The sequence below is a fragment of the Canis lupus genome, chromosome 5, assembly GCF_011100685.1.
Source record: "Canis lupus familiaris isolate Mischka breed German Shepherd chromosome 5, alternate assembly UU_Cfam_GSD_1.0, whole genome shotgun sequence".
In the NCBI taxonomy this organism is placed as follows: domain Eukaryota; kingdom Metazoa; phylum Chordata; class Mammalia; order Carnivora; family Canidae; genus Canis; species Canis lupus.
The window spans coordinates 7,787,984-7,815,517 of NC_049226.1; the positions used below are offsets into that span (position 1 = coordinate 7,787,984).

General features: G+C 46.9%; 1 protein-coding gene and 1 long non-coding RNA gene across 5 annotated transcripts in view; both read left to right on the plus strand.

Moving 5' to 3' along the window:
- KIRREL3 (kirre like nephrin family adhesion molecule 3) overlaps window positions 1–27,534 on the plus strand; it is a 539,901-nt gene that overhangs the window by 171,570 nt on the left and 340,797 nt on the right. The window lies entirely within an intron of this gene.
- On the plus strand, window positions 22,197–27,054 carry LOC119871993. The gene is made up of 3 exons (XR_005359078.1): window positions 22,197–22,321; window positions 24,284–24,496; window positions 26,593–27,054. It is a non-coding gene; the product is annotated as an uncharacterized LOC119871993 (long non-coding RNA).

The window sequence follows — 27,534 nt, forward strand, 5'->3', positions numbered from 1 at the left end:
AGTTTGTTTCCTGGATTATTGATTGTGGTGAGCTTCCCACAGCTCCTAGAGTGGCTTCAGTCTGTAGACCTCAGTCTGGAGAGCAAGACTGAACAGAGTCTTAGATTTTGCTTTCCTGGAGCCTCTGACCTCCCAGCTCGGAAGGTGGGGCTGAAAAGGAGAAGATTGATGAGCATCCCCGAAACTTTGTGTGGGAACACTTGGCAGATCCCTGGTTTCAAGATTTGTACCTATGTCTAACCTTAACATTCAGCCTTGGGATTATAAATAAAACTGTAGCCAGGATTGTTTTTTTCAAGAGTGGGTCTCTACCTCTACAATTCAAAGCAGTTCTAACACAGCTAATTCAGAACTGAGGCAAAGAACCCAGAGCAAGAGAGAGAAAACCTGCCATGAGCCCACTCCTGAAGAGAGCGGCCGTTATAATGCCATTGGCTTGTCAAACAATGGATTCCTCACTCAACCTCAGGAAACTGTAAACTCAGAAAGAAGTCTTCCTCAAGAGGAGAAAAACAATTTGCCTATTGTCTCTGCAATTTTAGTATAATCGAGCTGACATTCATTTGAATGATAATGAATAAATACTATTCTTATTTGTTATTTATCTACTTTCTCATTTTAACACATAGCACTAGTGATAATTACCAAAGTCTATATTTATAGAAAACTGACTCTTTCTTAAGAACCCAATGGGGCAATTATCTCCATACTGTATGTGCTGTTTTTCTGTAAATGTTGAAAATTCAATAATTACCACTAGAACTCACTGTGGCATTTTGAATACAGATACATAATAAGGAAGGAGGTCATTTATTCATTAATATTCAAAACACACACTAATTCTCCCTTTTCTGTGGTGGATGAGCTCAGCTTTGGGTTTTGTAAGAACTTTTACATAAGTCAGTTAAAAACTCTGCGATCGGGATCCCTGGGTGGCGCAGCGGTTTGGCGCCTGCCTTTGGCCCAGGGCGCGATCCTGGAGACCCAGGATCGAATCCCACATCGGGCTTCCGGTGCATGGAGCCTGCTTCTCCCTCTGCCTATGTCTCTGCCTCTCTCTTTCTCTCTCTGTGACTATCATAAATAAATAAAAATTTAAAAAAAAAAAAAACTCTGCGATCCTGTGGCTTTTGTTTATTGAGAGTTGATAAAAGCTGTACCAAAGGGAAAGTAGAACAAGAATATATCTTATAATAAAAATAATAGCTCACATTTATTGAATACTTAGTATGTGTCAGGTATTGTGTGATTTCAGAAATTGTTCTTTTCATTTCCTTGATATCTTTACAAAATAGGCACTATCCTTCCCCCATGTTACAGAGAAGTAGACTAGGGATTCAGAGAAGTTAGCGATGTGCCTGGGGTCACATGGTTATGGGGATGAAAGCCAACAACAAGGCAAGGTCTATGTGGTTCCCATAGCCTTGCCCCTTCTGTGGGAATCTAGAATACACCCAGTCATCTCAGTGGCTGAAGTGGAAGCTTGATGCACCCAGACTTGACTCAATCAGGAGATATATATAGCATGCTAAGGGTTCTTATGGAAATGAACTCCTAAGGAAGGGCCACTTGCTCCTTATGTTCTTAGAGAATGATGAAAGTGTCCAGAGACTTGTGTTGTCTGTTTCAAGTAAGCCAACACCATGAGAGTAGACGTCCTTTTTCATATGGTTTTAGAGCCAAAAGAATGAGTCAATGGGTTTAGATGCTTCTGTGTCACTGATTAGTCCTCTGGATTTAGGGTATAGTTGCAGGAAAGTGACCTAAGAGAATCCACTCTTTTGTTTTGTTTGGGCTTTGGTTTTCTTTTAACACTTCATAGATTGTGAATATTAAGCTCTGAGTTAATGACCCTGTTCACTTGCTCATGATTGAGACCTCTTTGCTTGAAGTTCATCATCTCTGTATACCTCAGTGTCAATTATCTGTACTTATGGTCCTAATGGCAAAAGGGTTAATGGTAGTCAAGACGGTTATAAAGATACTAAGCTCTAAATGAGCTAAGGAAATTCATTTTTCAGTCATTCTCTGGGCAGAATTCCCACACACTGCAGTGTGAGTCAGGTGGGCAAACTCTCAAGGTAATATTTTGGTCCAGAATATTTATAATTTTTTAACCAAAAATATCATCTTGGCAGCGTGGATGTAAGATCAGGGGATAAGTGAGGAGCAACCCGAGGAGCTGCAAGCAACAGGAATCAGAGGTCCCACCAATTTATTTGCTTCATATGCAGGTGGTGAGAGATGCTTTGGACTAATGAACATGGTTTTAATGATTTTGAAGTGAATCCCAATGCCTTGTTAATACTCCAGTCACAAAGGGAAATAAGGCTAAAAATGCCTTCATCTCCCTGAGTCCTGCGTCTCTGAAGGCACAGTCCTTGAATCAAGTTATTTTCAGCTCGAATGCATTGCTGAATCATTTCATCTAAATTTCCACCACCTCCCTAAAGTCTTGCAGTTATTACAAGGAGAGGCAAGTCCTATTTCAATGATGGAAGTCAGTTAATGCGTCTGAACTGGGGAAAACAGGCCCTGACACATAGTGAGCTGTGGCTAATGAAATGGAGAAGAGGCATTATTGCCTTGATCTGCTCATTATGTGCACAGTGTGATCCCACCTGGCCATGAGCTCCAGTGGGAGCCCAGCTTCCTGTCAGTGCAGAGGTGAGCAGGCTCCCCAGCCCAAGTTCTCAGGCAGGTGAATGGGGATTGTTCACATAGCACCAGAGCGACAGCGCTCTGCCCAGAACCTGGATTAAGGTAGAGGTTGACCAAAATGCATGGGCTGATTGATTGAGTCTAGGTCTCAGGGAAGCAGTGACATAGCTGTTCATCTCAACCCAAAAGACCTGAACACCCAGCACAGAGTGAGAGCGAACTAACACCTAATCACTAACCATGACCTCTCAACCTGAGACCTGCCAGGTTAGAATCTAGTCATTAAACAGTTGCTGGCATTTGTGCAATGTCTACCATGTGCTGGATGCTGAGAACTGGGGATGCAGAATGGACTTGTGTAGATGTGTTGTCCTACCTTCCTAGCAGGTAGGACACTTCCTACTAGCGATGTATCATTCATTCCCTTTCCTGGGCAGTATTCATCATGGAGTGCTGTGAGAATCCATTAGGAAATGTGAAGAAGTTCTGAAGGGAGTCCTGCAGACCACACCCAGAAATAGGTAGCCTGGGGGCACACCTCATCCCTCTACTTGTTGCCGCTATCAATATCAGCTGCATCTTCAAAGCATAATGTATTAATGAGAGCCTACTAGATACACAGCTTTATCATCATTGCCCCAAAGGTCCAAAGTTGGGACAGCCAAGGTCTTTGGTCTTCTATTATGATCATAATAGAAAAAATAAGTTAAGTGCTAGAAAATGACAAACTGTGTGCTTAATAGGCAGAATCTATTATATCTGGTCATCAGGATAAAAAATTCACATGTCAGTTGAGGTTGAAAATTCTCCAGTACTGCAAGTGCCTTACCCTCATCTCTACCAGTGGCCATAGAAGGTCTGTAGCATGTCAATATCAATGCTGGGATACTGGGAGGACTGGATTCAGAAATAGTCTCGACTTTTAATTAATGTCTTGACAGCTTAGTCTGATTTCTTTTAGGCCTAAAGGAGTTCATTGCTAATGCTGAATGGTTTTAAAAGAAGGCTTAGTTGTAGCTGGCCCCATTGCTGTCCAATGAGCATTGGTCCGCATTCACTTATTCATTCATTTTCCACCATGCCTTCAGTCAAAAACAACTATTTATTGAGAATTCTCTATGTACCAGGCACTTTGCAAGGTTCTAGGGGCATGGCAATAAGCAATCCAGACACAATCCCTTCACCCTTTTGGACGTTACAAGCCAGCAAACCCCCGAGGGAAGTCCAGACAAGGACTGCATGATTCCATAAGAAAGTCATTTGCTTTCTCGATCAGAGTTCTCCCTGGAGAAGAGGGATGATGGAAGAGAGGGGACGAGAGGAGTTAGGGAGCACCTCCTTGAGAAGAGCAGCTTTCTCAGAGCAGGACAAAAGAGGTGATCGTGCCAAAGGGTCCTGGTGGTATCCCAGGCATGGAATTCCTTGCTGGCTTCTCAGAGCCTGCCCACAGCAGGAGCCTAGAACATTCCCCCCCATTCAACCCTCACCAGGGACCGGTGCCTTGCCCAGGGGTGCAGCCAGAGCAGGGGGAGAGCCTAGGTGGCCAACAGAATGGAACAGATGGAGTTGGTCCAAAGGGCTGCATGGCTCATTAGTGCACCCCCCTTTCCTGCACAGGCTCCCGGGCACGTGCAGACACCTGCAGCTGTCAGGGCTGGAGCTCGGGGCTTGGGGGGCTTTAGACAACCTCCAGAACAGCGATTACGCTCTGGGGTTCCCAGCCAGGACGGCCACAAAAGGTGGAAACTGCTCTCTCTTACTCAGCCTCCCTGATTAATTTGGTGTTTCAGACCCAGTAGCCCATGCGGTCTTCATCTCTCTCAGTTACTCCTCCAAACAGATGTCCGTGTTATGAGCCAGTCCTGAGCCTTTCCTTGGGAGCCAATTCCCCTCCTCCGCATTAATGCCTCTCTGGCTTCCTCCAGCCTCGAAAATGCTAGAGATGATGTCCGGGTGCAGGGCTGAGCCCAGAGAAGATCCCAGGGCTTATCATTCTTCCTTGGGGTTCCCCACTCCCGCCTATGGGATGTTTGCGAGCCACTCAACCTAACGAGAGAAAGCCCGTTACAGCTCGACAATGTGTGGAAACCAGACTTTCTGGAGGGAGACCCTATGGGCCTCGGGGGTTTGCACGACATATTTTTTCAGTGCTGTCCAGAAAGAAGGCCCCCCACCCCCAGAAAGGCCTCGCGGGTGTGCAAAATGCTAACACATAGTAATCAGGGCAGTGCGGCGCGGCTGTGGGTTTCGACAACATTACAAGGAACTTATCGCTGTTTTCCGCTGTTGCTGCATATTCCTGGAATCTTTGCTCGATGGAGAGGCGTGAATAGAAGATTTATTTTGTATTGTTAGACTGTCAAGGCACTCCGGAGCAACAACTTTCAAATGATAACTTTCCAAGCTACAGAAGTTGTGAATTACATGCTTTTAGTCCGGTGTGAGCTAGGGACTGACAGCTCTCCCTCGCCCCATCATCCTTCACTTTGCCACTCAGTGCCTTATATGATCAGTGACTCAACACGCTGCCCTTCCCAGACCCCAATGGGGCCATTATTAAGAATGGCAGAAATCTATTTCTAGCCATGAAGCAAGCCGCGGAGACTGACATGTCATCACAGGAAGGGAACTTTTTGACCCTCGGCCCCCAGAGCCCCAGGAGAAACCTCTTTGCCAAAATTCAGACCATCTCAAGTTAAGTGGATGTGAGAAAGGATTCTGAGGTTGGGTGGGGAAGGGAAGTGGCGGGTAGGGGTGGGGGGAGATGTGATGAGATGAGAGGAAGTTTCAGGGATGTTTTTTCTCTATAATGCCTTGGCCGGTCACTTAGATCTTGGGGAGAAGACAGTGGATGTGAGCCTTGTATGGGCCAGGACCTGAGGTGCTTTGTCTCTGACCTCTGAGCAGCTGAGGTTCTGTGAAGCCTCTAGCTTCTCCAGCTATCAAAGTGCTATTGAGCTAATTAATTAAGTAGCAACGAATTTCTCCAATAGGGTTACCACTCAATCATCCTTCTAAAGACAAGGAATGAGAAAATGTAATTTTCTACTCCTGCCTCTCTTTTTCTCCTCCTCCTCCTCCTCCTCCTCCTCCTCCTCCTCCTCCTTCTCAACTGCATAGCACTTAGAATCTTTGTTATTCCAACCAGTGCATAGACATGTACTGACATGTCTATCTCTGCCATCTGACCCCCTGGATTATAAAATCCCCTGGGCGCTTGGTCAGGACCCTAACTTGTCCTCTGTGTCACCCAGCACATGGTGCACTGAGTGCACAACTAGATAAATGGCATCTGGTTGAATTAGGGTCTCCTCCGAGAACAGGGCTGATGGTTTTATGGTGCTCCTTCTTGAGCACTGAGAATATTGCCTTTTCCCCTCAGCTTCTTGCTTTAATTTCATTTGCTCTTAGGGCATGTGAGTCAGGGCTCGTGTTCAAGACTGGGTGATCCTCTTCTTCTCCGCTGCCCCTTAATGAAGGTTCTGCTGAAGCCAAGGGCTCCGTGTTGTGAAACTGTTATTGTAGTGTTACTCGGGACTGCTGAGCAGCTAGCCATGCATTTGGGTTTATTATTAGAGTCCTGTACACAAGGGCTGGCTCCTTGCCTGTTGTTGTGTTTTTTTTTTTTCTTTCCTAAGGCAGTTGAAAACAAAATAGTTGCATTTGTTTTGAGGGGAAAAGAGAACAAGAGACTTTGCAAACAGTTATGAAAAAAGCAGAATTGGTCCATTTTGGAACCTCCCGACCTTGACAGTGTCCCTCTAATGCTATATAAACATTTGTTTTCAGTATTTAATAAGCTGCCAGCTGACAAATTGCAGAACTTTGTGCAAGAGCCCCTTATCTTTCCTAGAACCACTGAGATGGCAAAATATATTCTCTGTCTCAACAATTCACTCTATATTTGCATGTGGAAATTGGAAAGCAAGTTGTTTTTCTTCGTTTGCATGACAAAACTCAAACCCCAAAATACAATTCAGCATTTAATTTGAGCTAGTTAGGGAGTGCAGGAAAGGCCCCCAGCCAGTTTGGCTCAGGTTTGCTGCCTGCATTTCTGTTGTTACAATTAAAATTGATTTATAACGCTAAGGACATGAAATACCTCCTTGAGTTGCACCGCGGTAAACCTGGGGAGTTGGCTGCCTCAGGAGGTCACTAGGAATAATAAAAAAAAAAAAAAGCCCATGAGAAACCACCTTTATTTTAAGGCCTTAATAACTCAAGTTACAGCCTGGCAAAGGCTCGCCCACAGCAGAGAGGGTGGCCAGTCAGCCGGGGGCAAGGATAAGCTGCCAGTGTAACCCCATGGAAGCTGCTCCTGATCACAACTTGCCAAAAGCAGATCAGGGAAAAGAATTTAGGATATTTAACTCTTTTTTTTTTTAAGATTTTATTTATTTATTCATGAGAGACACACAGAGAGAGGCAGAGACACAGGCAGAGGGAGAAGCAGCCTCCTTGCAGGGAGCCCGATGTGGGACTCGATCCCAGGACCCCAGGATCATGCCCTGAGCCAAAGGCAGATGCTCAATGCTGAGCCACCAGGCGCTCTCAGGACATTTGATTTTTAAATCAGTGCCTGGTCTCCTTTGCCAGTGTCTCCTCCTCTTTCCTCCTTTGCCCTCCCAGGTTCAGGAGGGAGCTCCTTCTCCAGACTGCACACTCTTGTCCCTCACCCCCAAGGCGGGACCTGCATCCCTGCTGCTTACAGGGGGTTGGAGGCACCCACCCTTTGCTGTGAGCCCTCCTTGCTCACCTTCCTCCCGACCCCAAGTCAGGACCTCCATTCACTGTGTCTGCTGGGTGCTGACTGGGGGCACCGTGTGGCCAGGTACAGAGGGACACACACACACACACCGTGCCCTCAAGCTCTACAGTGAGACACTGGCAAACACACAGACACTGGTAACACTAAGCTAAGAGTCTGGGAAGTGGATCCTTGGAATCAGAAATTGATTCAGATTCTGACTGACACACAGAGGGCAGGTTCCGTCCCTAACTTGAGCTTCCTTCCATCGTCTTCCTCTGAGAGCTGTGATGACCATCACTGGAGACAATAGACACGAACCAGATGACCCAGTATCTGACACCCGGCAAGCCCACAAAGAAGGGTACCGGTGTCTGTACCAATAAAGAATAGCAGGGCCTCGTCCTAGGGCCCCCCGCCCCGTCCCCACGTCTCCAAATAGGCATGTTGAACAATCCCCAACGCCTTCTGGAAATGGCTTGAAAGACCGTTTTGCAAAATCCAGGTGATGGGTGAGGGGAAAAGACAACTCAAGCAGGAGAAGTAACAAGTTTCAAGACACGAAGATGGGGAAACAGCACAGTATCCTGTGTCCCCAAAAGGCGTTTCATGGGATGACAAACAGGGGCGCCTTTATTTTCTAGTGTGGTGTGGACATATCACAAGGGGCAGGGGGCAGGGTGACCATTTCAATTTTTTAATCCAAACACATTTTTAAAAAAGATTTTATTGATTTGAGATGCAGAGAGAGCGCAAGTGCACCAGCACGTCAGAGGCAGAGAGGGAGAGGGAGGGCCAGGATGCCCCGCTGAGCAGGGAGCCCGATGTGGGGCTCGATCCCAGGACCCCAGGGTCATGCCCTGAGCTGAAGGCACACACTTTCCCGGCTGACCCACCCAGGCTCAGGGAAAGACTTTTTTTTTTTTTTTAAGATTTTATTTATTTATTCATGAGAGACACAGAGAGAGAGATGCAGAGACACAGGCAGAGGGAGAAGCAGGGGGAGAAGCAGGCTCCACACAGGAAGCCTGATGTGGGACTCGATCCCAGGACCCTGGCATCACACCCCAGGCTGAAGGCAGGTGCTAAACTGCCGAACCACCCAGGGATTAAATTTTTCATGGTTATATATGCATTTGAGTGGTTAGACCTGGTGCTAAGGAGAAGGTCTCTGACCCGGAGGCCAAGGGTCAGCGTGAGCGCTGCCTGCCGGCTGCATGGGGAGACAGGGCCCGGTGGCCTCATCCACCAGCACCATCCTTTCCCCCAGTGTCTCTCCCGCTGCGTGGAAGTGCAGCCAGCGTTCACCGGAGCCATCTGGCGGCTTCCGGCCCTGCCCTCTGCGATCTCAGCGTGGGAAGTTCCTTCATTAGATGAGGAGTGGAAGGTTTATCAGTGGGAGTCAGTGTGGTCAGAGGGAGGAAAGCTCCAGCAGGGCCTGGGGTGGGCTCTCCATCCTTTCACCCTCCCTGGATCCTACTCGCAGGCCTGCCATGGACGGGATGGACTCCTGTCTCCTGTCAGGGACATCCCCTTGGCAGTGATCCTTCCTTAATGATGCTGTTATTATTCTTAAAGGACAGATTTAGGAGCCCGAGGCATGAGGGAGCTCGAGTGACTTGCGGGAAGTTATACACAGCAGGGTACTCACACCATAGAACGGGGAGCTCAACCCCGAGAGCGACGCTCCACGGCCTGCGGAAAGTGTCTGTGCCCAGAGCTCCATCTCTGGCTGATAAAAGTCTTCTCTAATTACAAAAACTATCAGACCTCCCTGTCGTGGGATCACAGACACCGAGGTCTGTAAAGGACCATTCTCTCCCCAACCAACCCCCTTGTGTCTACACAGAGATCTGCAGGAACAAGTGACTGCTTGCCCAGGGCCCCGGGGCTACTCGGGGGCAGTGCCAGTCAAAGGATTGTATTTGGAGGCAATATATTCCTTTTTTTTTATTACCATCACTATTAGTACTCAGATTGTTGTTGTGAGTACATGAGGGAGAATATTATTCATGTTTTTATTACCTCCATGAGGCCTATCAAGGCTGAAGAATCAAGACAATAGCTTTCCCCGAAGATCTTAGCTCGGTTTTCCTCTTACTTATTTCCCAGCCTGTCTTTTTGTCTTGTGGAAGTCTGAAGTCAAATTGGGAGAGTCAAGGCCTGAATGTTTGCATAACTGCTAGGCGGGTGGCTGTTCAGGCGTTTAATTTGGCAGGTGATACGGTGGGTGTGGATTTCTTTTAATGTGTTGAAATGGTTGAAGGGGGAAGCTGGGACTCAGGCATGTGAAGGGGACAGGGAAGGGGCAGGTGATGCTAAGATCCCCAGGCCACTCAACTCACACTGCCCAGGGGGTGGGTTGGAGCCTCTGGTCTCCTTGATGTGGGGTAGGGGCATAGGGAAGAAGCTGAGCTGAGAAACTCAGGAATACCAATAAGTCCTCCTTCCCTCCCTCCATTCCTTCCATCTTTCTTTCATTAACATACTAAATAGATATTTAATGGCTATTGTAAACTTTGTAGTGTGGACATGAGCAATCACCCCAACAATAAACGTGCTCTAGATGCCAAGATGACAGAGCGAGGAACTACTGTTTCATTTATTCACTAATTAATGGATTAGAGATGACAGTATGCAATCCAGTCAAGGCTTCTTTTGATGGGAAACCACACCACACCAAACATGGGAGTTCAAAGGGAACCAAAATGGTGTGGGTGGTGGTAGTTGGTGTAGGAAGTTGTCCAAATCGTGCACCAGGACCTTTGAGGTACATGAGCAGAACATTTGAGTCATTAAAGCCACTCCATCCTGTATGGTTTCTGATGGGTTAATGTCTTCCCCCCACCAGGCCTGTTTATTAGGGAGAAGTAGCCCTTCCTCAGACCTGCAGTATGAGACCTAAATCTATAAAAAGGTCTTTTGATGGTTTTTAGAACACTTGTCATCACCACATTTTTTTACGTATTCATTCACAAAAGAATCTGAAAGCAATGATGCTGTTTTAGTACATTGATGTACACATACACAACTCTTTCATTTCAAGAATCATCTCCTAAAACTCATCAGACCTTGAGAACTGCACTCCTTGAAATAAGCTCACCTTTTAAAAATCTCAGTGCCTCGGGGCGCCTGGGTGGCTCAGTCAGTTAAGCATCTGCCTTCCGCTCAGGTCATGATCCCGGGGTTCTGGGATGGATCCCTGTGTCTGGCCCCCTGCTCAGGAGGGGAGTCTTTTTCTCTCTCTGGCCCTCTTCCCTACCCACCCCTACCACTTGCTTGTGCTCTCTCTCTCTCAAATAAATAACATCTTTAAAAAAAAAAAAATCTCAATCCCCTGTAACCCCACCCACAATCACACATCCATCCAAACACACTCACCCTCTGATCTCAACCCTTAGCCAAGAAATGTCCAGTCAGTCACTAGAATGTGATCGTAGACCTTTTATGTATTAGCAGTCTCTTTGAAAACCTAATTAAATCCTGGAGCTCACTCCCTAGAAAAATGCACCCAACATTTGCTGATGGCTCCAAGTAGTTCCTCCACTCTGAGAGATGGAACATTCCCAGGCGGGGAACCCCTGCTTGGAGAAGAGACTGTTGTACACCAATGACTTTCTCATTTCTGTTTGTAACTGTTGTAAATGTGGTCTGTCTAGTTTTGTTCAGCCTAAAATGCCCATGTATTTTTTTAAAAAAAAACAAAAAGAAGTGATTAAGCAGGGAGGTATATTACATAGTTTCTCTTTCACTAAAAACTTTTTTTGTCAAAAGATTATTTACCCGTATATCACCTCCTCCCATTCGTCCCCAACCAGAAACCAATGTCAGATCTATTTCTCAAGGTGAAGTTCATCAGAAGACTCAGCTTCACTGCCTCTGACATCTTCCCATAAGCCCCTAAATGAATGGCTATCTTCTGCTTTCCACAAACAAGGGAAGATTTGCCATAGGAGAGCACCTTTCAGTTTATAGACATTTCCTTTCCACCCTTATGTATTTAAGGAAGAAAATTGCCACTTATTTGTACAAAGTAAATTGGCTTATGCTCCATAATAGGCTTCTCCACTCTTTCCTCTGCCTGGAAAAGGTCATCCTCAGACTTTTGCACTCTGCAGAACTCAGAGATTCTTGACAGCGAGTAGAGAAATCACACACTCCTAAACTGTAATTTCCTTCATGGATTAAGACCTCAGTGGTCACAGGTTTTTGGTATCAGCAAGTTCATTTCTGAGCATATTGCTGGCTGTTGAGTGGGAGATAAATTGTACTGCGTGTGCTCTTAATGAAATACAGCCAGAGCATCTGAAAAGTACACACACACATACACACTCAAACATGTAAGTATGCTCCCAGGCAAACACACATGCATACTCAGAAACATAGACACATGCATGTGTGCACAGAAACACAGACATACATGCAAGTTCACGTGAAACTTGTGGTTCTTTTCAGTTTTGATAACTTTTTAAAGATTTTATTTATTTATTCATGAGAGACATGGAGAGAGAGAGGCAGAGACACAGGCAGAGGGAGAAGCAGGCTCCATGCAGGAAGCCCCATGTCAGACTCGATCCCAGGACCCCAGGATCACAACCTGAGCCAAAGGCAGATGCTCAACCACTGACCCACCCACGTGTCCCAATAACTTTTCAATGTACCCCTCAGCTGTGTCCTACTGCAAAGGGCCCCGTCCCAGCTTGTTATTAGCCATCACCTTAGCAGCAGATACAGATGTTGTATGTGGGGTGATATGATCCCAAGTTCTTATGTGCCTCTGACTCTTGAGAGTAACTAGTTGATAGCTGAGACAAAATGAACATAAAACAAACAGATTAGCAAAGAGGTAAAAGCCCCACAGCACAGTTGACAGCTAGTGATTCCTCAAAGAGCATATATAGAAAGCTAGCCCTGCTCATAGTGGGATGGAAGGTCCCCTTTGATTAAGAGACCATCTTATCCTGGGGACTTAGTGACTTATAGGAGAATCTCATAGTAGCCAAACATTATAATTTTTAAGCATCATAAATTTAACTAACAGTGAGTTTATAATATATGCTCTTCCAATCCCTTGGGAGGAGGAAAGGCTTCCTCACTGAATCCTGTGTTAACATTCATGGGACTAGATGCTGTTCCCAGAGAGAGATTCTGTGCCTTTGCATATGCTGTTCCCTCTGCTGGCAATGCTGTTCCTTCAAATCCGCCCTGGCTGGTCTCTGAATCTCATTTTCAGGGCCCAGCCCCATGGAGTTCATCTCTGTGAAGCCTTTCCACACCCCTCTAAACAGGATGGATGCATCACACTTTCTTTGCAGTCCCACTGTGCTAGAACATGCCGCCATGGGAACTTACGCTACATTTAATCAGCTAATCCCTGATTCCTCAGACTGGGTGTTTCGGAGGGCCAGGTGTGCTCCTCAGGCTCCTCTCTGCTCCCCTCCATAGGATAGCACCTGGCACCCTGTCTGGGCCAGCACTTTATTTTCACATGCTCAGTGTTTCGGAATTGATGAATGAAGGAATCAATGAGGTAACTCCATAATAGCCATTTAGGAAGCTCCCAGGGAGTACAGCTCCTTCTATATAGGAACTGTTTCTCTGTGCCGTGTGAACAATGAGCTCTAGTACTAATGCTCTCTCCCTTGGCTGATACTCCTTTGTTTCTGCTTCCACCTGCCTGCACCATGCCTACTCCGTGTGTAGGACATTCAACCTCTCACTGGTTAGCTCCTCCAGTTGAGGTAGGACTGAGAAAGAAAGCAAGAGAAACCACAAGCAGATGATTAAGGCAGGAGGTAGAGGGGAGTCTTAACTGTGACAGGGAAACAATTTCTGAATGTCTGCTGGCTTTGTGTACTTCTCCATCATGGCCACAAACTACTGGTTGGTGGTGTCATTTGCCTGCCGAATAGCAGTTCATCAGGTTGTGATCAACTGATGGGGACTTGGGGTGTTCTGGAGCCAATAGAGTGGAATCTTGTTTTATTTTTACTTCTTTGAGATTGAACTTTTTATTTTAAACTGATGCTGCCAGGCAGCCTGGGTAGCTCAGCGGTTTAGCACCACCTTCGGCCCAGGGCGTGATCCTGGAGACCCAGGATGGAGTCCCACGTCGGGCTCCCTGCATTGAGCCTGCTTCTCCCTCTGCCTGTGTCTCTGCCTCTCTCTCTCTCTCTCTCTGTGCCTCTCATGAATAAATAAATAAAATCTTTAAAAAAAAATAAACTGATGTTGCCTAAGAAAGTATCCCATGACAGGCACCATGCAGGCATATGTGTCTCTTCTTCCTGTCCCATGTTGTAGGGTCCGTGTTTTGATTCCATCTTGTTGGTGACAAACAGGTAATGGAGGTAAAGTGCCTGGCCAAGCTCCTGCAGCTCGGTGAGTGGCAGCGTGAGGATCTGAACCCCGGGCTTCTGACTCAGGGCCTTATGCTCTTTGGACTGCATTCCAGGGCTCACATGGGTCATATTGGAAGAGAATTGTTCTCTCATTTGATTTCCACATGTTAGAAATCTAGAGAGAGATACCCTACACAGAAAACTCCATGAGTCGTGGAGTCTCTCTGAGGCTGTGTGCTCAGGGGTTCTATCATCCACGTCCGTGCTGGTGTCTATGGCAGTGACGTCCCAGCACCTTGCATGGTGTCTGACTTAGAGTGGAAACTCAAGAAATCTTTGATGAGAAATGGTGTATTGTCCGAAGTCCCCAAAGACTCTGAAATCATTAACTCTCTGCTAATACTTAGGATAGGAAATAAAGCAAAGCAAGTATGTTTTGTTAAAAAGACATTTGTCTATAAACAATGGAAACTATGAAGGGGTGCAGTTTCTAGTTAATCCTTGGTTATGCCAAATAAACCTTGTTAACCAGAAATCCGTATCTTTTTCGAGCATGTGAGTGAATCAGAGTTTTATTAAAAATCAGAAAGCGTAGTAAGATGGAAGTTTGGCAAACGTCAGGTCCGTGGGCCTGCATGCACCAGAGATATGAGGTGTTAAAGCAATGTGCACGGTGTCCTCAGCCCTAAATGGGCCTGTCCCTCACCAACCCCTGGCAGCCAGCAGACATCCTATTAACTAGAGCTTCCTAAAGCCACAGCTCAGACCCCAGCCACTGCGCTCTGTCATCCCATTATCCCCGGTCTCAGCTGCATCTCCTCTATAATGATCCCTGGCTTCCTGTTCACTCCTTCGTCGTCCAGGGCTTGGAGAGGTCTGTTCGGTCAGAAAGCCTGGGGTTCACGCCTGGCCCTTAGAGTGTGGCCCGTTTATGTGTTGGGGCCTGAGTGTTGCATCTCAGTCACTAATGGAGCTGAAAAGGTGCCTGGGGCTCATTATTCTTGAGGTAACCCTGAAGGTCACATTCCCACAAATGCTGTCTGCAGGCAGAAAAGGCAGGAGAGAAGCGTATTTAAGATATTTGAGAATCCTAGCACTTTTTTTTTTTTTTTTTTTTTTTTTGCACATACAAGAGGTATAAGGTTTCTGATATTCTGCTGCAGCTGAATTTTAATCAAGGGAGAAATCCCTCCCTGGAGACCTCTGTACCTGCCTTGTGTGCCATTTACACGAATACCTAGTCAGGCTTGATTTCTATAGGGCCCCGAGCCCCTCCTGCCCAGGTTCCTGTCGTACAAGACCCTGCTTCATTGTGAAAACCTGGCTTTCCCCAAACGAGAAGGCGAAGCAGGAGCTCGGCAGTGGGGACACAGGGACGTGCCAAGTGAGATGGTAGACAGAGATAGAGGCTCTGGGTCCCACTGGGTCAAATTCCACATGGCCCGACCTAGTTTCCTGTTAGCCTAGGCCACTTCCCTGAAGTCTCCCGGGAAATTCTTGACGATGCCAAGCCCATGGGCACCATAGAATGTGGCCTGCCTGCAGCCCTTGGAAATCTGGTTACTGGTGACCTGGGGCCATGTAAAGAATGGGATTTAAGAAAGAAAACAGAGGAGCAAAGGGGAAGGGAGGGAAAAATAAAACAAGACGAAGTCAAAGAGGGAGACAAACCATAAGGGACTCTTAATCATGGGAAAGAAACTGAGGGTTGCTGGAGGGGACGTGGGTGGGGCACTGGGTCACTGAGTGATGGGCATTAAGGAGGGCAGCTGATGGAATGAGCACTCAGTGTTATATGCAACCGATGAATCACTGGACTCTGGCTCTGAAACTAATAATACAGGGTGTATTAATTAATTGAATTACATTTTTAAAAATAAAGCGGAAATGTTTGGGGGGAAAAAAAAAGAATGGTCCTGAGTTCCGGCTCCCAGAGCTTAGAGTCCCTCCCACAGAGACTCTGTCCAACTGGTCTGGACCTGGCCTGGGGATTACTTGTTTTAACTCCTCCTGTGATTCAAAGGACAGCACAGAGCGGGGACAGTCCTCCGAAGCCTTCCCCAAGGCCCAGTTCAGTCTCTCAGCTCGGCTTCAGTGCCCCTAGGCCACCCCCTTGCCCAGGGCAGACTCAGCTCCTTTAGGTGTTCCCATAAGAAATCTCTCACAGCAAGCCTTCTGGCATTCTCCTGGAAGTTCATCAAAATTAGGGGCAGAGGGCTTTCCAGGAGCAAGGGAGAATTTCTGCCCTCTTACCAGCTCTTCCCATTCCTCCTGTCTGACACCCATCCTTCCTCCTGGCTCCCCTCTTGGTTTAGAATAGCACCAGCTTCTCCCCTAGGTCTCTGCTGACTGGAAGGCTCACCTTCATGGAAGTCTCATGGTTCCCCTAGCTCTTGTCATCTGGTTTTCATGCACACCCAACAGAACTCTTAAGGGCACCTGTTAATATAATAACATTTCTTCTTACACACACACACACATGCACACACACACCCCTCTTTGCAGTTCCCAGGACACTGTCATGTAAGTCCTTATAGGGACCCTTCTGTGGCAGGCTCTACTGTAATCTTCATTTTACAGATAGAGAAACTGAGGCGCAGGATGATAAAACCACAGAGCCATTGAAGATTTGAACCCAGCTTTAGACCTCAAACCGAAGCTCCCTTCTCTTAGAGCATTTGCCTCCTCAATCAAAAAGCATTTCTTAAGCTAATGCTACTCCACATCATTTCTCTTTAGGAGATGCCCCGTGCTAACCCTGAAACACGTCTGCCCAGCCAGTTCGGACAACAGTAACCAAAAGGACCTATGGGATCCTGGAAGGGCAGGACCAGAGCCAGATATTTAGAGACTCTACATGTTGAGAGGGCTGTATGATGCCTTCCTGAGCCCCAGGCCAGTGCAGATGTTTAAATAACACTGATCCATAAAGAGCATAAAAAGGAAGACCTGCAACGCTGTTTTCCTTGATGGTGATCTCTTCAGTTCTTCTAATGAAATATCAAGTGGCAAATTCTTTCCCCCAAAAGATGTTTTCCTAATTCTTTAGTTACCTCTGCTTTCCTGGGACCCAGCGCATCTGTTTCTGTGGCTCACTGGACGCCCAGCCCCGGGCTGTCCTCACAGGAGGCTCCCTAGACACCAGTCAGCAGGTTGGGAATTCCAGTGGGCAATAAACTCAGGTTCTGGCAAAGGAGAAAGCTGAGACAGGGAAGGAAGGAATGATAGATTTTCAGAGAGAAAGGGGCTGCATGCCAGGAACCTTAGAATGGGACCTCTGGGCGTCTCTCCAGGCCCCCTCTTGGAGGGGCATGAATTAGGGAAGTGGAGAGGGGGCTGCACAGATGACTACCCAGGGCCCCCAGCACAGGGAGATTTTTCCTCTCCACCTGGCTGTGATGGGTGCAATGAGCCATGGCTTCCACAGTCATCATATTCGCACAGTGGGGAGTGGAAATCCACCTAGCTCCAAGATAGCTGCCTTCCTCCTCCTTTCCAGGCACACACGGGAGGTGGAACACACAAAATCCAGGCAGTGCATTACTTTGCAGTGTCCACATGCCCTCAGGATTTGCATGTACATGCAGACGAATTGTTTCAAGTGAGTCAGAATGCAATTATTTCATTTTCCTTCCCATTCCAAATTGTTGATGTTTAGAAATAAATTGCTCCCGGTGCTTCTGATTTACAAGGACAAAATGCGAATGCAGAAAACAGGTTCAGTGGAGTGATTTGAATTTCCATTACAATTACAGTTCTTTTCAACCATATGATTCTGTGCTTTCCTCATATACATCAGCCCAGAGCTGGCTGCGCTGGGTGGGGGCAGAGGCTGTCGCTGCCACGGGCCATTGGCAGCTGAGTCATACAGCCCCAGCTGTCGCAGGCCACCAGGTGGATTAGCACGGAGCTCCCCAGGCAGCGGGTAATAAAACAGGAGGGCCCAACAGGGCTCACCTTCGGGGCGGGGCCAGCAGCGGGAGGGGGCGTGGTCAGCAGGGAGGAGGGCGTGGTCATCTGGGAGGAGGCGGGGTCAGCCGGGAGAAGGGGCGTGGTCAGGGGAAGAGGGGCGTGGCTGAGTTCCTTGGGGGAACAGGTGAATGTGGCCCCTCTGTACCCAAAGGTTGGAGGGCCCTGGACCCTGACCAGCAGATTCTGGCTTCCATCCTGCAACAGCCATGCCATCAGAACTAGTAGATCGAGGCCTCCTCTGGGCCAAGTGTCGCGCTAAGAACTTGACATATTTTATGCTCACAAAGGCTCTCTAAAATAAGATTATTATTAATTGTTTTATGGATGAGAAACTGAGTCTCAGAGAGGTTGGATAGGTGGCAGAGGCAGGGGTTGAATGTGAATGGGTCAGATATTCAGAGCCCAGGCTGGTGATTTCTGCACAATGCCACATCCCCCAAATCTGGTGGCACAAGGTCCAGAAAGCTACAGTAACACCCCCAGAGTTCTAGGTTGCTGATTCCAGGTCGTCCTGAATGTGGGCTTCAGGGAGTCTGACTGGCTCTTTGCCCTTCCCTTTTCTCACAGGCACCAAGTCCTACCCCAGACAGGATGCAGAAAGGCTGCAGGGCATCAGCCTTTCTGACCCTGGCCCTGATAGGAAGCATCGAAGCATCATCTTTGGTATCTGTCCCCTCTCAGTTCTGCACTACTCACCCCCACTATCAGGCAGGCCTTTATCTGAGTCCCAGCGCTCCGTCAGACACCCGGGGGGGCTCTAAGCTACAGGTCTACTTGGGAGCGGCAACCTTTAAAAGGAGCAGGGGAGAGGTCAGTGCCTAACACGGAAGGAACCCGTGCAACTTCTCTAGTCGGCAGTGTCTTATCCACTGGGTACCCGCTCACGCTTCCCACAGGGAGAAGGAGAATTTAGTTTTCGGTGGCAGAGATGCCAGGGCTTTCTGATCACATCACTTATGCAACCTGCTGTATTCAAGGCGAGGGCCAGCCATGCTAGCATGGTTGTGGGATCCCTCCTTCAGCCATTCTGACCAGGCTGTCCCTGTGCTTCCTCCTTTCCTGGAGATGCAGCACTGCCCACACCCAGTGCAACAGAATGAAATCTCTCCGTCCAAGACAGTCTTCAGCCGGGGACCAGGAAGCCAGGGAGCTGAGGGATGGAGCTCCTCCTTGTTAGTCCTAATAACCAGGTCTTTGGGGTTTTGTTCACCATTTTAATATATAAACAGGAAGGTCTTATTTTGTGTCTTGCATTTGATCTTTTTCCTTCCCCCAGCTGCTCCCCTGGTCACCTATAGGGACAGAAGCATGTGTTCCAGATTTCAATTTTATTGCATTAGCAAAAATAAAATAAAGCCTATGTCCCCTCCTCCCGGAAACAAAGGTGTCCCAGTGAAAGGTTATTCTAAATAACAAATTAAGTGAAGACATGATAGCAGAGTGGCTTATTATTGGCTGTATGAATAGCAAAATAACCAGACAAGGTAATAGTTCAGCATGAAAAATGTGCTGTCATTTTTGATTCATGCTTTTCCCGATGCCTGTGTGAGTCTTTACCCAGGGTGGAGATGAGCCTGGCATCACAGAGGCTGGGCTGCAGTGGGACAGCTAGCATACTCCTTCCTAAGAGTTGTTTCTCTTGGGATACAGGGTAGAGAAGAAGAGTCAGTGGTTCAAGAAGCTCTGTAATTAATTTTTTTAATTAATAGGCTTTGTTCATTAGAGCAGTTTTAGGTTTACAGAAAAATTGAACAGAAAGTACAGATAGTCCCATCTACTCACCCCTGTAGCTTGTTTCCCCTGTTCTTAGCATCTTGCATTAGTAGGATATATTTGTTATTACTGATAATCCAATACTGATACCTTATTATTAATTAAAGCCCCGGATTTACATTAGGGTCTACTCTTTGCGTCATACAGTTCTGTGGGTTTTGCCAAATGTGTAATGTCATATATTCACCATTAGTGTATCATACAGAAGAGTTTCACTGCCCTAAAAAGATCCCCTGTGCCCTACCTGTTCATTCCTCCCTCCAACCCCCCAAGTACTAATCTTTGTACCATCTTCGTAGTTTTACCTTTTCCAGAACGTCGTGTAGTTAGGATCATACAATATATAACCTTTTCAGATTGGCTTCTTTCACTTAGCAATATACATTTAAGCTCCTCCGTGTCCTTTCATGACTTGAGAGCTCATTTCTTTTCAGTGCTGAATCGTATTCCATTGTCTAGATATACCACAGTCTGTTTCCCCATTCACCTACCAGAGGACATCTTAGTTGATTCCAGTGTTTGGCAATTATAGGGGGCAAAGCAGCTGTCAACATTTGTGTGCAGGTTTTTGTGTGGACCTGACTTTTCAGCTTCTTTCAGTAAATACGTCACGAGTTCAATTGTTGGATCATGGTTAAGAGTGTGTTTAGCTTTGTAAGAACCTGCCACAACTGTCTTCCAAAGTGGGTGCACCATTTTGCATCCCCACCAGCAACGAGTGGAAATTCCTGTTGCTCATCCTCACTAGCATTCGGTTGTAATTTATTTTCAGAAACATCCAGATGATAATACTTTTGTATTCAGACAGACCAACATACTGTGACGTTTTCATGCATTCCTCTTTTGATTTTGTTCCCACCTTGTGAGGAAGCTTCTGCTATCCCCATATTATAGATGAGAAAACTGAGACTCAGAAAGATTGTACAGAGAGCCCAAGGTCACACGACAAGTGACAAGGGCAGGGGCTGGGGTCTGGTCTTCTGGGCACAAAGTCCGTGTTCTCTTGCTCCTATCCCATCGAACCAGCCGAGGAGATGGTACCCAGGAGGGAACTATGGAACCGGGCCAACCTGCTGTACCAGAGGTAGATGACCCAGGACATAGACTGAACGTGTCCTACAGGCACCTAAAACATCTTTCGGATATAACTCTGGTCGTCATGACAAACCTCAGAATGTCATTGGACTTCCTCGCCACTGGTTTATGTCTTAAAACTATTTGCACTTTAAAATAACGTAGGCAGATACCCCTTAGCCTCCCCACCCAGCATCAGAAACTCAGTTATTAGAAATGCATTCATTTAGGCCTTTATGCAACTCTCCACATTTTTCAATAAGCACCTATTAAAATACAGGTACTGGTTGACAGTGAAGAGAAGCAACATGTGCATTTGGATTGCAAATTTATTCACAGTAGAGCTCAGATATGCAGAGGAACTGGAGTTATTCGTATCTGCCTCTTCCTTATCTGGACTTCTCCCGAGCAGGCGTCTGGTCCACTCCAGTACACTCAGTCCAATGTAATAATTTACACATTTCCCTTAGTTAATTCTCAGCCTCTTTGGGTGAAATTGTTTAGTCTTTCAAATTGCGCCCTCTTCTGCAGCTCCTATCACACCTTCTTGGGAAAGACTTGCGTGGATTCTTCCAGGGGGGTCACAGCAGGTCAGTGAAGACCTGCATTTGGTGCCCGTGAGCCTTCTGCTGAGCCCCCTAGTGACATCTGGGGCTGGTCTACCTCGCTGTCATCTGTGCCCCCTTCTCTCTTTCTCCCTCACCCTCTGGCTAACTCAGCAGACCCTTGACTCAGCGTCCCTGTCCAAGAGGATTCAGGGAGGCCTGAAAGCCAAAGTCAGTTCTTCCACAACCTGACCTGGGATCTGGCGGTGGCACTCAGGAGGGGCGGGGGACATTGCTGTCAGATCCTTCTGCCTACGAAAGGCTTGGTCCGGGTCTCCTGTCGCCACTCACTCATTTTTCCTAAGTGCCCTAAGAATTCATTCCTTTTGAGAGAAGACTACGAAAAGGAAATAGATTTGCATGATATATACAATTTTCTGCAAATCCTGTAAACGTCAGGAGTGGCTGGGCTTTCATTTCCCATGAGCTGAGGCCCAGATGAAACTCCTGTGAGCAGAAAAGCCTGGTGAGTTGGTTGCTAGCTGCATTCGACCCGGACCAGAGACGAGGAATTGCAATTTTTATTATAACAGTGTCTGCTCTCCCTTTAGGATTTAATACCTGAACTATTTTCCTGTCTCATCAGGTCAACAAATAACAAAATTGTCAGTATACCCCCCGCCCCCGCCCACCCCGCTGCACCAGCACCACCAAAGTGTGCTCTTCCTTCCGTAAGGGCTTTCCTAACCACAGACCTTTCTTCTGAAGCAGACAGACAGTGCTCAGGAGGCAATTTCTGATCTTTTGTTCACAGAGATGGCTTTCCCCTCACCCTCCTAGCAATAGACAGAGGCCATTCCAAGGACCTCTCTTTTTTTTTTTTTTTTTTTTTTTTTTGCCTCCCCAAACCTAACAAGTTAGCTCATTTTCATTTGCATTCTCATTTGTGAATCCTCCACACCACCCGATTTAGTCAGTGTGCTATTTTATTCACAATTTTTAAAAGAACACAGACTGTTTCTAAGCGGAGCACAATAGGCATTGTTCTTGTTTATGATGTTTCTATCCATCACTTGCCCCTCTGGGAGCTGGAACAGGAGCAAGAGACAGTGGCAAAGCCCAGCTGGTGGTAGAGACAGACAGGGACGGCAGATGAGCGCCCCCTACCTGCACCGAGCCCCCAGGGTTCCCACCGCCTCTGGGCTCAGGTCTGAAATCACTCTTTCCTCTCAAGCATTGGTGATGAGGAGTACTCTATATTTATTCACTTGTTTGTATGCTGTTTAGGTTTACCTTGGGCTGAGTGTAACACATGCCAAAACAACAGGAAAAAAACAATCAAATGGTTGGGTTGTTCGTAGTATAGGGTTTTTTTTTCTTTTTTTTTAAATTAAGCATGAATTGAGCACCATGTGCTCATGCTATTGGATCCTTATAATAATCCTATGAGTTAGATGTTACCAGACTCTTTCTATGGAGGAAGATACTGAGTCTGAGATTAAGATTAAGTCCTGTGATCAGGGGCACCAGATCAATCAGAGGAGAGCCTCTGGCCATGACTTTGAGGCTGCAACTTCTGATGGGGAATCTAAGACTCTGGGCCTTTCCTTCTATTATCCACCTGTTCTTTCATCCATTCATCACCCAACATACATTTACTGAGCACATGGACCAAGTCTGTTCCATTAAACAGCATCTACTTTGGACCAGGTACAATGCCTGACAATCTCAGATGGGGGGGAGAGAGACAAGCAGACAAGCGAGAGGATCAGTGAGAGGGGCCCCTCAGGGCAGGCGAGGAGGGGAATCAAAGACGGCACTCAGATTCCTGGCTTGAGCAGTTAGGTGGACACAGTTTTTAGTTACTAGGATTAAGAAGACTAGAACAGGATGTGGTCTGGGGAAAGCAATGAGAATAAAAAGGTTGGTTTGGAAGATGGTCAATGTGAGGTGCCTGGGAGACATTCAAAAGAGGGTGTCGAGTAGGCAGTTGGATATCATGGCATGGTTTGGGCTGAAGATATAAAGTTATGGGAATTATCAATCATGTCTGATGGAATTGATGAGATTCTTAAAGAAAGCACAGCATAGAAAGAGAAGGGTCAAAGCAAGGGTCCTGTATTTAGGGAGTGGGAAAAGGGAGACCCTACCAGGGAGACCGAGAAAAAGCCAAGAGACAGGTGTGAGTGGAAAGCAGGAGAGTGCACTTGTCCCTGAAGAAAAACGCATTCGGAGAAGTTGGGAGGAGGAACATTTCCTAGAGCCGCACAAGATGGAACAGAGGTAGACAGACCTCAAGATTTGGCAACTTGGTCTTGACAAGAACACCTTTTTGTAACCATACCGTATAAACCAGAAAAGATTGGTTCATGTGTGAATGGGAGGAGGCAAAGTGGAGCTATTGGGTATACACAGCTTCTTCCAGAAGTTTGCTTGAGAAAGATGCAGAGGAACGGGATAGTGGCCAGAATAAGGTGTGAGGTTTCAGGGAGATTTCAAGAGTGGAAGATCATTGAATATGGGTTGGCTTTCTTTTTGCCTAATGGGGATGACGCGGGGAAGAGAGAAGGAGTTTCGGGACGCAAGAGAGAGAGAGGAGATAATTTGAGGAATCCTTGAGAAGGCAGGAGAAGGAATGCAGAGCACGTGGTGAAGAGGTGGCTTTTGCCGTGAGACACTATATATAAGTGGACAGAAGAAAAGAAAAAGATGAATGCAGGTGTAGGTTTGTAGATCTTGTGGCAGAAATATCCAGTTTCTCCATAAAGCAGTAGAGTCATCAACATTTAACAAACTCATGTGAAAGGCGTACTGAGTCCTGGGGATGCAAAAGGAGACGAAGAGTAGTCTTTGCCCCGAAAGAGCTCTTGGTCACATGGGGGAGATCGACACCTATATTACAACCTCATTACATGATTAAGTTTGTCATCACAGGATGTGGAGTGCGGGGGAACCGCACAACCCAGGCCATCATCGGGTCAGAGGAAGCTTTTTGGTTTGTTTGGCAGGGTGCCCAGTCTCACATACTAATAGGTGCTTGATAGATGTCAGTCTTTGTTGATAACAATTATTTAGAATTCTGATTTTTTACGAACAGAGGTCACACTTTGGGAACTGAAATCTACAAAACAGCTCATTATTTCTCCCTCCTCATCCTATGACCCTGACAGTGTACTTCAGATGGAACTCTGACTATCTCCAGATCAAAACAATCAGTTCCTCTGATAGTGATTGTAAATCCTTTGGGGTCAAGAAGCTGCAGACCTGGTGATGGTGAGTCCAGTAAGGCTAAAGCGAGCTTTTAACCCAAACATCATAGAAGCTACAGTGTGATGTGGGCAGAACAGAAGTCCTCCCTCCATCCTTAAAGCAGGCCTCTCCAGGTGAGCTGAACTCCATGTCTCACTCCAATTCAGCATCCCCAAGAAGTGGCCATGCAGCCCCCTGGGATCTCCTCGATGAGTGGGCTGGCACTCTGCAGAGCTACTGCCAGGCATAGGTCAGGGGAGGCAAGACAGGGAACCCAGCCCCACCTCAGCCTCAAAGCCAAGGGCCACAGACCCTGAAGCAATGCGGACTGCAATTCGTACACTGTCTGTGAGTCAACGCAGTGAGCACAATCAATCATACGTCAGCCAGTGGGAATGGAAGCCCAATGAGACTGAAATGGATGCTAATGAGCTAGGATCTGCAAGGCAGCCCCGGGAGCTACAGTCCGTGAGAATGGAAAAGAAGGACACCTGAGTGGCTCAGTCAGGTAAGCATCTGCCTTCAGCTGAGGTCGTGAAATCGAAGTCCTGGGATCAAGACCCAGAGTTGGGCTCCCAGCTCAGTGGAGAGTCCGCTTCTCCCTCTCCCTCTGCTGCTCCCCGCTCTTGTGCTCTCTCTCACTCTCAAGTGAATAAATTAAATCTTTTTTTTTTAAGATTTTATTTATTTATTCACGAGAGACAGAAAGAAAGAGGCAGAGACACAGGCAGAGGGAGAAGCAGGCTCCCTGCAGGGAGCCCAATGCGGGACTCGATTCTAGGTCCCCAGGATGACAACCTGAACCAAAGGCAGACGCTTAACCACTGAGCCACCCAGGCATCCCATAAAATCTCTTTTTTTTTTTTAAGAAAAGAATGAAAAAGAAATTTCTCACCTTTCCCAGCCATCCCCCACTGCCCCGCACCCACAGTGCCTAGCCGATGTTAGGTGCTAGGAGGGGCAGGGTATGGTCGAGGCTGAGAGTGTGGGCTGTGGGGCCTGGCTGCCAAGTTTGTCACAGATCAGCTGTGGCCAGCTCTCGACCTCTTGTTTCTGTGTCCCATCTGTAAAATGGGGAGGAGGAGGATGATGGTGATGATGATAAGAGAAGCTACATCATAGGGCTGCTAAAAGGAAGAACTAGAATAGTTCCTGGCACTTAGTAGATACTTAATGAATAAAAACTGGATAAATGCAGAAGAGGAGGATTTGTCAGAGTCTACCTGCTGCCATTGTTAGGAGACGATCCAGGGAGGCCAATTCATCGGGAGTTCTCCCTCCCAAGGCAGGCTGTCTCCGCTGGCTGAGGGTAAGGCAGGCTCAGAAACAAAGGCCCAGGCGAGAGCATTTGTGCTTCACTGGGTGGTGAAATGGAAAAGAAATAACAAGAAGCAAGTTGATTGTATTTTTGAGACCGGCTGTCCAAGCTGTACGGGTTCCTTCCGCCAAAAGTAAGGAGCTAAAAGAACATTTACATTTATTAAAAATTTATCTTTCCAGGGGGATGAAAAGAACCAGTCTTCTTTTCCTCTCACGAAAAACATGAAAAGAAGATTCCAGGAGTTGGCACAAAAAGTTGGGTCTCCCTCCTTCAGCTTGGGAAGGAAAAACACGAGGGAAAGTTGTGTTGCGGGTTTGGGGTGTGATTATGTTTTTTGGGGTTGGTTTGGTGTGGGTTTATTGTTCTCAGCATTTGGCCAGGATTGAAATGATGTGAGTGGCAGACACCATAAGGCCACTGGCCCTTGCGATACTACTAATTGTGCCAACTCCCCACGCATTAAGCAAGCTGTTTGCTTGTGGTCCACACATTGCAAATCAAAGAGAATCCTGAGAACATGAACCACGGGGGGCAATAAAATGTGGGTTGGTTGGCTCCATTATTCTATCATTCTGTCATTCGTGACATCAGCCGTTCCCTCCTGTGAATGGCCCCCTGGCTCAGCTAAAATTGCATCTGGCCCATCCTCCTACTGATAGCATAACCCCCCTCCCTGCTCCACACACACCACCACCCCTAGCCCCTTGCTGGCCCTTTCCTTGCTTTTAATGTGGACAAAAGCCCAAAGCCCAACATGCTCCAGCAGCCAAGATTTCCTCTAACTGCAGATGAGGAGATACAGAAAGAGCCACTGCCTCCCCCTTCAGACCCCCACTTGCAAGAACACCTGCTATGCTGATTGCTCATTCAAAACCACCAACACCATTTCCTGCTCTCCTTTCCTACTAGCCTCCCGTGACTACTGGCCACCCGTCTGGGAGCTGCAGCCCAGCTAGGGAATCAAGCGAGGGCCTCATCCATGGCCCCCTGCAAGCTGGACCAGCCCAGCTAGTGCTCCATCGCTTCAGCCCCAGCAGCCCGGAGGCGGGTGCATGGGCACAGGGTGAGGCAGGGCATCTGCTCCTTGGCTGCCCGGCCGTGAGCAGCATGCAAGCCTGCAGTTGGCCAGCTTCCCCCAATCAAGCCCAGCTTGACCAAACTCCAATCACTTTAATAAGGAAAAACCACCCAAACCCGATCCTGGAGGAAGTCGGTACATCCGTGTTAAGAAAGCATTAAGCCATTCTTGCTCAGGCTGTGTTTCTTTGGATGTTATTAATTTTTATGAAGGTGCTTTTATTATCAATGGCCATTATTATGCTTTTCTACACTTACAATGGAACCCCTTTCTGCTCTTCATACGCATTGGGGGACGGGACTTGACATATTTTTAAAATAATTTCTTCCATTAGGATGTAATATTACCACATCACAGAAAATTTGGAAAGTAGAGAAAAGGAAAAAGAATCAGCTCAAATCCCACCAGTCTAATACAAACACTGTTAGCATTTTGGTGAATTTCCTTTGAGTCCTTTTCTTATGCATATTTTAACATAATGGTAATTATCTTTACTTATATTTTTTATCTTCCCTTTTTTTCACTTAGCATAGCTATCATATGCAATTTTCATATTACATAATTCTCATAAACAATCATTTTAAGGGTTCCATAATATTCCATCAAGTGCTATGAACCATAATTTGTTTAACCATTTCTCAACGGTTGAATATTTAGGCTGTTTCCGCTATTATGCTTATAGATGTTTTGGTGTGTAGAATAATTTTCTTAGAACAGATTGACAAGGGTGGGATTATTGGAGTCAGAGGGTCTGAACATGTTTTTGAGTGCTG